Source organism: Pleurodeles waltl, chromosome 6 (genome assembly GCF_031143425.1).
Source record: "Pleurodeles waltl isolate 20211129_DDA chromosome 6, aPleWal1.hap1.20221129, whole genome shotgun sequence".
Lineage (NCBI taxonomy): Eukaryota > Metazoa > Chordata > Amphibia > Caudata > Salamandridae > Pleurodeles > Pleurodeles waltl.
This window is the reverse complement of record NC_090445.1, coordinates 792,652,489-792,664,804: the sequence shown is the minus strand read 5'-3', so window position 1 is coordinate 792,664,804 and position 12,316 is coordinate 792,652,489.

The window sequence follows — 12,316 nt, the reverse complement described above, 5'->3', positions numbered from 1 at the left end:
TGTGACTCTGGGTGTATCAGAATATATCTCCATCTATGCCTAGTGTATACCTCCCTATGTTACTCTATGGATTACCATGTGACTCAGTATGTGAATGCACACATCAGTGACTATCTGGATGTGTCACTGTATGCATCAGTGCTTTGGTGGGTGTCTCAGTGTTCCCAATGGTGTTTTCCTGGATGTGTCAGGATATGTATCAGCATGCGCTTGGGTATGACAGTGTATATATATGTTTGTACTAGGGTGTGCCATTATAACTATGAGAGTTTCCCTTGTGGTGTGAGTGTATGTGTCAGTGTGTTGGTAGCTTTCTCGGTTTATACATGAGTCTATGTCTAGGTGTCTCAGTGTATGTACCAGTGTGTTCCTAGGGTTGTTATCACATAGTTCCACTGTACGTATTACTCTTTACTTTGTTATACAAGTGTATGTATGAGTGTGTACCTAACTGAATGTTAACCCTTTCTTGTATTTTTAGCAAGAAGCCCAACTTGTTACTGTGTGTTGCTGGAGTTGTGACTCCGTCATGGCCCCCAGTGCGGCCCCCCCCAATCAAGTTTGCATCTTCTAAAAGCTATTTGTGGTTTCTCTCCAATACATTCAGCTAGATGTTCTTCAGTTTTTAATATATCCCAATACTTATTTAAACTACGTCTCACCTCCCAAACTTGATTATGAAAAGTAATGATAAACCTTACCGATTGAATCTCATTATTTCTGGCTTTTTCTTGTGAAATCAACATTTTTCCACTCATGATTTATATTTCATGTAAAAAAACAGTTTCAACACTACAATTCTTTTTAGCCCTGAGTAATTCCCCATAAGAAATGGTCTGTATCAGATTCATGGGATGACAACTTTTTGCATGAAGCAAACACGCTTTTTGAAAATGGACAAGTATGGGTTTGTCCATCATCTATGTTGATTATTACTTTAAGGTTGTTTTATAAATGTCACTGAATTGTAGAAGAGTGGTCTGTATTTAAACCTGTGAGCAAGGAGCAGAGGCTCCGAAACACGTCGGGTAATTTGCTGCTATATACTAAAATAAATACGCTGTTTGATATTGAGCCGCTCTTTGTTGCCTCTGTGATGCTGTCATTGTTTGTTTATTCAGGAAATGCGCTGTGTTGAATATTTTAGGGTTCGCTACCCTACCACAGGCTTGCTGCAAGAAAGCGGCTGGAACCTAGCGACCAATTTATATATTCTCCAACAAAATGACTCAAGGTCATACGCAGCACTCACAGGATACTTGGAAATTCTTTTTTATTGTTTAAAGAATCAAATACATCGAACACCTTTCAACCCACAAGGTCTTGATCACAGTAAGTGAGTGATCCATTCCTTTCAGTTTATACTTTATGCCACCATATGCCCTTATATGGCATTCTGGGATATATAGTAACTATTTAGTATCAAACAAATAAATAAACCCCCAAAATAGTGAATAGAATACATACATTTGGTCGGATCCCATATATATATGTGCCAAGGGCCTGATTACAGAGTTGGGCGGTGAGACTGCCATGTTGGGGGTCTTTCAGACTACCCTATTATGAGTTACAGAGACAGGACTGCCGACCACCAAGCAAAAATAACAGACTGGCAGTGGCGTGGTGGTCAGACCTCCAGTGCAGACAGCATTGCAACCAACCATCGAGCACATTACAAGCACACAGTCACGGTGACGGACCCTTCAAGGCGGCCAGCCAATGGCCTACCGAACCACGGCGGTTCATGATCAGCAAATTAATATACAACTGCACATTAGATGAATTTGCAAACAATACAGCTGATACACATTGCTACAGTAAACACACCTGCAAAGGACACTATAAAACACACCCCTTCACAGACCACAATCTTTTGCACTTTTTTTCACTATTCCATTGAATACCCTGCACACACTTTTGTCCATTTACACCCTTTTGCACTTCCCCTGTTTAGTAAGTCACTGCCAGCCATGTTCTTCTTTTCCACCATATCATGTTCAGAAGGTGAGTAAAGAGTCATGGTGGATGAAATCATAAGAGTAGAGCGACAATTGTTTGGAGCACAAGTCCAGCATACTCCTCTTAGTAGGAAAATGGAAATGTGGGATACGATAGTCGACAGAGTGAATGCTGTAGGCACCACCCTGCGCATAAAGAAGGACATCAGCAAGAGGTAAGGTTCGAGCCCTGGTCTCTAGGCACCAGCTGCAGGCCAAGAAGACTAGTGGTGGCCCTCCGAGTGCCCCATTACATCTGTTTCCCTGAGAGGAGAAGGTCTTTGCCATCCTGCATCCTGACTGTCTTGTTCATGTACCTCACCAACATTAATACCCACAGTATCTGAGCGTAAACATTGTCAAACTGTACTGTTAGACCCAACAGCACAATTACCAAAGTCCATCACATGCCATTGGTCCAAATGGGGCCTATAAATCTTTCAATATACAATAATAATACCAGGACTAATGGTATGTCTGAACAGGTAAAAGTATGCCCTAACTTAAATGCAGCCTGCATACAGATATGTAACACCCAACATTTGTATAGTGTCTGTAATAGAGAGAGTTACCTGACTGAAACTACCAGGAGGCACTATTTCTCTAACTCCAAACACCAGACCAGTGTTAACTTGTCCATTTAGCCCTGTTGTTTAACTCTCACTTGAAGTGCACTCACCTGGGAGGATATCATGTGTTTAGTGTGTGTAGTAGAGAGAGTGACTTGACTGCATCTTTAAGGAGGCACTGTTTCTTTAACTCTAAACACCAGACCAGTGTTACCTTGTCCAAATGGCCCTGTTAGTTAACTCTGAATTGAAGTGTACTCACCTTGGAGGATACCATGTGCATAGTGTGTGTAGTAGAAAGAGTGACATGACTGCAACTCACATGAGGCACTGTTTCTATTACTCCAAACACTAGACCAGTGTTAACTAAATACCCCTGTTCAATAACTCTTAATTGAAGTGTACTCACTTGGGGGGATACCATGTGTATAGTGTGGGTAGTAGAGAGAGTGACATGACTACAACTCATAGGCGCCATTATTTCTATTACTCCAAACACCAGACCAGTGTTCCCCTATCCAAATACCACTGTTTGGTAACTCTCCATTGTAGTGTACTCACCTGGGAGGATACCATTTGCCAAGTGTTGGAACTAGGGGGAGTGACCTGACTACTAAGGCCAGGAGGCCCTCTTACTGATATTCCAACCACCAGCCCAGTGTACACTTGTCCAAACACCCTTTTTCTAATCTCTAAATTAAAGTGTACTCATGTGGAGGGATAACATTTGTATAGTGTGTGTAGTACAGTGAGTGACATGAATGCTAAGGCCAAGAGGCTCTGTTACTGTTACTCCAAACACCAGCCCAGTGTTCTCTTCTCCACATACCATAGTTTGGTAACTCCCAAATGAAGTGTACTAACCTGGGATGATAACATTTATATAGTGCGTATAGTATGGGGAGTGACATGCCTGCCAAAACCAGTAGGCCCTGTATCTATAATTCCAACCACCAGCCAAGTGAACACTTGTCCAAGTAACCCTGTAACTTAACTCTTAATTGAAGTGAACTTACCTGAGAGGATACCATGTGCACAGTGTGTGTAGTAGAGATAGTGACATGACTGCAAATCTAAAGAGGCCTTGTATCTGTAACTCCAAATACCAGACTAGGGTAGGGTACACTTATCCAAAGACCTCTGTTTGGGAACTCCCAATTGAAGTTTACTCACCTGGGAGGATATTGTTTGTCAAGTGTGTGAAGTAGAGGGTCTGACCTAACCTAACTGCAACTCCCAGCAGGCCCTGTTGATGTTACTTTAACCACCAGCCTATTGTCCACTTGTCCATATACCCCTGTTTGTTAAGTCATGGATGCAGTGTACTGACCTGGGGGGATAACATTTATATAGTGTGTGCAATACAGGGATTGACCTGACTGCAACTCCCAGGAGGCCTTGGGTCTGAAGCTCAAAACACCAGCCCAGTCTGCACTTATCCAAAGACCCCTGTTTGTCAACTCCCAAATGAAGTGTACTCACCTAGGGGAATGACATTAGTATAGTGTGTGCAGTAGAGAGAGTGAAATTAATGCAACACCCAGCAGGCCTTGTGCCTGAAACTCCAAGCCCCAGCACAGTGGTCACTTGTCCAAACACCTCTGTTTGTCAACCCCCAAATTAAGTATACTCCCCTGGGAACGATCAAGCACAGATCATGCACAAATCAGAGATGTGTATGTTGACGTAGCTCCATCTGGCCCTGCTAACCCAAGATGATATATTTAAGGGCAAGAATGACACCTTCTCCAGTGTGAAAAACAAGTATTCATACGGCCTCAAGATGCATCACCAGATTGGCATTTGCAGAAGGCACATTCACACTGCAATGTGCACATGATGACTCCATCACATATTCTGGGTTTGAATGCATCACCATCAACTAGCCTTTCAAATGGTCAAAGCCATATCTTGACTCTGCACTGTGTTGGCTGCACTTGTGGTAAAATGCCATTTTCAGGCCATCTTCCAAAGTGCAACTGATCTGCACATCTCATTAGCTGCTTGAGCCAAATTGGGTTGCCATGCCTCACACATGTCATCTCAAATCACCCCATACCATAGTTTCTTGTCACAATTGGATTACATACAACTTAACTTCCAAGTTCTCTGCTCGCTGTGACACAAAACCTTAAGTTGTAGATTTCACAATTCAACTAGTAACATTGTATGTTTTACATAAACAGGTCGAGCTTTCGATGGGCACACAGAGTCCATGGAACAGACTGCCACTACCCCATTAGATAGAGCCCTCATTGAAGAAGATGCTCCTGGACATGCACATGGAGGACAGTTCTGGCCCATCTGGGCAACCTGGTCAGACGGCAACAGTGAGTCTCACTGTGGGCACTATGTGCCCAGAGCACAGTTTCTACCATCTCATGCCCCCCAGTCCTGGATCCTGAGTTGCAGAGTAACACTTCGGAAAATGACAGTCCAGGACCAAGTTGGAAAAGGCACACCTTGTCAAGGGTACAGGCCTGTGGTGGTAGGCTGCATGGGAGGGATGCCTTGGACCACCGGGGTGGGAGGCCACCGGGGCTAATCGTGGCTAAGACACTATCAGACACTTCTTGGGGGGTCTATCAGGAGTCCCAAGACATGATGGGCTAGGTCTTGATCAAACTCAGGGAAATCAAGCAGCTACAGAGGGGCATACACAGAGACATGCTGTAACAGATGGAGGCCCACAATACCAACATAGGCTCCCTAACAGGTGTGCTGAGGGACATTCACATCACCCTGAGCTGGGCTTTTCAACAACAGTCTACCCCTTCCTTTGGCTCATCAACAAAAGGCACATCAACATCGGTAACCAGCCCCAGACAATGCTGCCTCTGTGGCAGCAGATCTCCCCCCAGGCAAGGGAGGGATCCAGCTAAAAATCCAGGGGGTCTGGATGGCAAGACACCGACCACTGCCAACAAGTGACCTCTTCCTATAGGAACTCCTTTGTGTGATACACATTCACTCTGTTGACTGAACCTGAACCACCTACCAGTTCCAATAGGAGGAATATGCTGGACTTTACACTTCCAATCATGTGGCATCTTCTCCAATGATTTCATTCACCATGACTGACCCCTTTATGTTAAATTTTTGTGTCTTTCTGTACAACATTTATTTTCTGTATTAGCATTGTAAGAAATTCACCCATCACAAACTCATTGTCTACTTGCTTAATTTTCACATTTAGCTATGTAGATATGCAGGGCTATGTTACAGGTACACAGTGTCCAGCTCAGGATTAAACCATTACACAACAACACATTAGTGCAAGTGGCTGGTCAAACCAAACATTTTATTACAGTGCTCTGCACATTGGCTGACAATATGTTTAGAATTTTGGAAACAAGAATGAGGGACTCATTCTGAGTAAATGAACAAATGTCGAGGTACAGAGGAGCCCCAGACAAAGGAAGGGATTTGTCAGACATTGTCTGGTAGAATAGGCAAACATTAAAGTAGATGATGTCAGCAGCTTGATCCTTATCTCATACCACACCAAAGTAATCCAACATCACATAACCCAAGATACAGACAGATGGCAGTACATTAGTATAACAGTCCCTGATCACAGGGACACTATAATCCAATGACCATGCATCTGGTGGTATTACACAAACGTATGCCAGTGTTGTGACACATGCACTGTGGTCTGCAATGAAGAAACACATCTACAACTAGGTGAGACAAAAAGAGTGTTTAGTCAATGTGAAGGAAAAATTACTTAGTCAAAAGCTAGGACTTCACATTTTCAGCCCACTTGATGGCACACATGATGCATTAGGCCCACCACAACATACAAAACAAGTGCAATTGGCACTTCTATACCTCCACCCACACACTGTGTAAATTGTCTAGGTACAGGTCTCATACATGGAAACTCTGAGATGTGCATTGCCTGTCACAACTCCCATGTCCACTTTGTATGTCAGAACAGGATCGGATACCTGCCAATGTCACAACTCAGAAATGCCCACATGAAGATGGCATGATGAAGGTACCTGTACAAAGGACAAAACAAAGAGTATTGGCCTTAAACTATACGAATGAAACAAGTCACAGAGCAAGCAACTGGAAAACAAAGTAAATTGCAAGAAAACTGACACAAACAAATCAACATCATCAAGGTGGGGATGAGTCAAAAGCTATCTTATCAAGCAGCCTTTGCCTGAATATTGCAGAGTGTCAGCTCCCTGGCTGTTTCCAAAACACTTAACTCCACACATCCTCACAACTACAGTTCATTGTACAGTCACAGTCATCACATCACATGACACACTCTCATGAGAAGTAGCTGTTGACGAGATCTTCTCCCTAGTCAGCTTCTTCCTCTTTACCACAGTCATCCTCATTTGGCATTTTAGGAGTCTCACTCAGTGGCTCTCCTGGCTCCCCCTCCCCTGGGATGTATGGTATAATTCTCCACAGGACAATGCTGTGGAGCTTGCAGCAGGCCACAGTGATCTGACACACTTTCTTGAGTGAGTAGAGGAGGGCTCCACCAGTCCAGTCCAGACATCGAAATACAGCCTTTAGGAGCCCAAAAGCCTGCACCACTGGCTGCTGTGTTCTTCCATGGACCTCAATGAAGCAGACTTCCCCTGGCATATCTGGATTCCTCAGTGGCATCAACAACAAAGGATGGTTTGAATATGCTGAGTCTCCTGTTAAGGTATGGAACATATGTGCAACAATCAGTCACTGACTACATGATTGTTGCACCTGACATTGCTCACACACAATCAGGACAGAAGTGACTTACCAACCAGCCAGGCTTTCTCTGGTTGCAGTTGACATCAGCTAGGTTATGGTGCTGTTTTGCATTATGAAGGAATCATGAGCTGATGCTGGATAAAGGGCACAGACATTTGAGATGTAGAGATCCGCCAAACAGACAACGTACATGATGGAATGGAATGGAAGTTCTTTCTGTTGCAATAGACTTGTTCATTTGCCTGCAGTGGCATCAAGCCAACATGTGTGGCATCAATAACCCCCACCACATGTGGGAGGTGGGCAAAACCCTAAAAGCCAGCCTTCATTTTGGCTCAATCCTCACGTTGTGGGAACCTGTTATAGCTGTCAATGCATTTCAACATTGCTGGGAGGAAATCCTTAAACACCAGACTGAATATAGTTTAGGACATACCAGGAGATAGGGCCAATGTATGCTGGAAGAACCCTATGGCAGGGAAGTGCATTACTGACATGACTTGAACAATGGGTTGTTTGCAGATTGGATAAGTAATAGTTGGCATCAGATCTGGCTCCAGCTAACGGCATAGCTCCAGTATTGTTTGTCTATTCAGATGGTACAGCTATATGATGTGGCCTTCTTCCATGGTCTGAAGGTCTGGCAGTGGACAGTAGACAGGAGGTTGTTTCATCCCCCCTCTCCCAAGTTACCTATGTGTGACAAGACATGATTTGTAACATTAGTCAGTGTGTCCACAGCAACATATCTGATGCATGCCAATAATATCATGTAACAAAGCATTTCTGACTGGATAGAAATGACACTCAGTACACATCACAGCTGGCAACTACACAAGGGTCACATGTGACCCCCATGGTTGTCAACACATCTCTATAACATGGATGAAACTCAAAGATGTGCTACACAAGTGCCCCTTGCAATGTGATCGTATATTATGACTGCCAAAAAGACCGTCAGCAGCGGTGGACCATGCACAGCCGTTAAATGCCATCTGTGCCCTTCAACACACTACACTGGACCTACATGACAAGACAGAATAAGGATGTTTGTGATGCTACAACACATATATTGTAAGTGTGACACAGTTTACAGAACCTAATACAGCATTTTATGCCACCTAAATGGCAGATACCTGACCTACTCCTATGGACATTAGAAACTGTCTGCGACTGCTGGCGGAAGTCATCAGGGTGGTAGGCAGGTCCAACCATGGCAAACACAGCCATGGGCTAATGTTGTTGTCTGTGGTGGTCGCAGCCCAATGGCTGTGTCCTCCAGCGGCGATGACTGCGTACGTGGCGAACGTGACGGACATGCTGTGCACATTCACTCACTTGACTCCTGACACTGCTGCCAGCAACACCTTCATGACCTGAGCTGCTGTGTGCCGCCTCTGAGAGCAATCATGCCACATTCAGCAGGTGATAGGGCCCCTGCCTTCTCTCCAGAGGAGCTGGAGAGGCTTGTTGATAAGGTCCACCTCTGTACGGACAGCTCTATGGCTCACCAGGCGAGCAGGTAGAAATCTCATAGGGACATCTGATTCTGTTTGACACCATCCTTTCATTCCTCACAGGCTACAATGTGCCCCTGTTTGCCAGTTAGACTTCTTGTTTGCCTGATGTTGTGGTCTGTGTGGCATCAATGTGATGTCAATTTTGCAGGTATTGGTGGCCAGTACTATATGTTAAGTTCCATCACATTGTGCTGTGTGAGGTTTTTGTGGTCCTAGATCCTCCTTGTGTTGGATGCACAATATTTGGAAAGTCTACTTTACTGCCATCCAATGCAATCTCTTTCTTCATGAGTGTTATGAAATGTTGGACAACATGTGTAAGCATGACAGCATAAGCTTTGTATGTATCTTGCATGAGCCATTTGAGGATCTTGTATACAGTGTGCATAGTACCACAGATCTCTCAACCCACATCCGGCCTTGCAAAACTGTAATCTGGAATACATTTCCAGATTCACTGTGCCGTTCATGTTGCCACACACACCACATGCCAAATTGCTAATGGTCCCATGATGTACTGCTATGTATAGAAGTGATGGAAATGGAGTGACATGGGTCTATCAAATGTATCTCCGAGTATGAGACATAGTCCAGTCTTTGGCTATGCAGCTGTAGCACAGTACCAACTCCCTGTTCACCAGTAGATTCTGTCATGTGGACAATTTGATGATCTAGTGCCAAAGCTTTCCAGGAATACCTCAATCCATTGACTAAATTAGAAAAGGGTACTGAGGTACATCCCAGAAGTCGTCCATATGTGCATTATGCATCATTGTCAATAAGTGTCTTTGACTCATGACAGGTCCCTTACTCCCACAGCTCTGTTGTCAGCTTCACAGAAGTCACATTTGTCCTGTATAGGCTTATTGCCCCCACAGTGCAGACAGTGTGTTGATTCCTTGGAGGCCATGATATGTGAGTCAGTACCTGCAAACCTGCATGTGCTCCAGTAAAGAACTCATAAACCAATCATCTGCCTTTGCAGGGACCAATGTTTGTTGTGACCCCATAAGAATGTTTTACAGACACCAATGCTTATTGACTAAGACCAGTACTTGCTGGAACCAATGCTTGTTTAGGACACATGTTGCTCAAGCCTCCCGCATCCTTTTGAGCCAGATTGGGTGGGGCTCCCTATGACTCAGACTGGGTGTGGCTGGATGCAGTAGGTATTTAATCCACACCCGGCCTGAGTGAATTGGTTGCTGTAAAGGCCACCGGCAGCAGAGAAGAAGTCTCTGCTTCACCACATTTGATCTTTGTGTTCAGTCCTGTATCCTGGATGCCGCTTCTGGGGAGTTGAAGAGGTCAAGAGAATTCACTACTGAAAAGGCGGTAACGTGCTGCGCGTGCTTGAAAAGCATTTATTTATGAAAACTTGACACTTGCTGACTAGATATTCAAAAGTCAGATGTTTCAGAGCGCATTCGCCTAAGAAGGCACATCATTGGCATTTAAGGTCCCTGGGATGCTAGCTGCTAGTCGTGTAGGACCGCTTATCATTGTTGCTTGCTATATATCACAGAAAGGAAATTATTTTGTGTGATTATCATAAAAACGATGTATTGTGAATAAGTTTGTTACCACAAAGTTTTTTATGACATTTGCATAATTGGTGCTGGTGATACAGAACATTCTGTGAATGGCCGGATAGTTTCGTTGCTATGCTGTGATGTAACAGTGATAAAGCCAATTGCTTCTGTTATTGATATTAACCCAATGTTCCCAGAGTGTTACAAACATTGTACTATCATCTTTTGATATGAATCCTATGTTCCCAGAGTGGTGCAAACATTGCACTGTGATCTTTTGGTATTAACCCTATGTTTCCAGAAAGATGCAAATTTTGCATCCTAATCTTCAATCGAAAGACACCAAATGTGTATTCCTTTGAATTCTAAGCATATTGCGTAACTTAACATATGAATGTCTGCAAACCTGATTACCTGAGAATTTGTAGTCATTATTTGTTACCTATTTAAATGACTCTGGAGTCAAGTGAGTCTGCATCTTAGGAAATCTCAGCAAGGTCATCAAACAACATATCGACAGAACCTCAAGTACATTTAAGTAGGCATTAATTAAGGTGACGTGAGATCAATCTGGAGTCACTCTGGGAGTAGTCATAGATAGTATGGTTCAAGGTTCTCATTTAATTACAGGTGATACACATTGTTCCCCGAAAAAATCCTAGAGTGAAGGAGAGCCATCTAAAGTGGGAAAGGGCAATCTAACAGATACACCTAGCTTGCACATAGTAGTCAGAGACTAGTATCTACATGGTTACGAGCAATGAGCCTTTCAACTGATATGTAATTTATCATAGAAAATCGCAGCTCTTCAGGGACCATCACCAGTCGTTCGCATTCAGACCTGTGGCTCCAGTGTCTCTCTCTCTCTCTCTCTCTCTCTCTCTTTCATCCATCCCCTTTCGCCAGGGGGTGTTCCAATACCAATCATGTGCATTTAAGTGAGAGGTATGTAACGTCTAGGAGGAATTGGCAATAAGCAACTTGGTCAACATTGTGTCTCAGTGGGACAAACAGGTTAATGCTTGACAGCATGTCCTTTGACATGATTTGTGTGTCATCACTGTTACCAAAAATCCTTGCACCTACATGTTAGCATGTGTCCCTTTCTCTTTTGACAAAATATGTACACTGCTGTTTCATACATGGTCTATCTGTATTTATGAGATGATTCCTATATTCCCCCACATATATGTGTCTGCCAACCTGTGTGTGGAATAGGACATTTGCATTGGGGGTACATTTCATGTGGTGCCGCAGACAGGAGTGTGTCACAGTCAGGCCTTGCAGCTCTTGGTGTGGTTTCCCTGTACTCTTTGCTTCTGACCTCCTGCTTTTGGATTCTGTGCTGTAATTGTTAGTGTTTGTGCACAGCAAAGAGCATGTCCCCTCTCACTGCACTAGTGGGTTCTGTAATAGCTCCCTTTTAAACTTACTATTGAAAGCCTTTCTTGTTATCTCACCTTCCCCCCCCCCTAGGCTTCTGTGTATGTTGTTTAATGTGCTGTTTTGTTTACACATTGGGCTTGCTTTTACCAAGGCTTCTTTAAAACACTCCTCTCTAGGCCATGTGTTAATTTAACTCATTTGCATAATAACTGAAACTCTGCACACCTTTCAAGAACATGTGCAGCATGTGAGGACCACACCCAGCTCTTCAAACCACACCCAGCTCTGCACACCTTTCAAGAACATGTGCAGCATGTGAGGACCACACCCAGCCCTGTCTATAAAAGGCAGCCCCGAGCCTCACCCAGTGCTTGTGCTCGTCTACCTCCCGCTTACCTGAGGACAGATCCCTCGGCGCTGGCACTCCTGCTCTCTACAGACTTTCATTGGCTTCAATGGGCGCAGCTGCTGGCTCTTCCTTCTTCCGGTTTCCGGTTCCTCCTTGCCTTAGCCTCTCTCCTACAAGCAACCTGCAAAAGAGAAAGAAGACAAGGTTAGACTGATCAGTATCTCTTGCCAGCAACAAGTAAGTG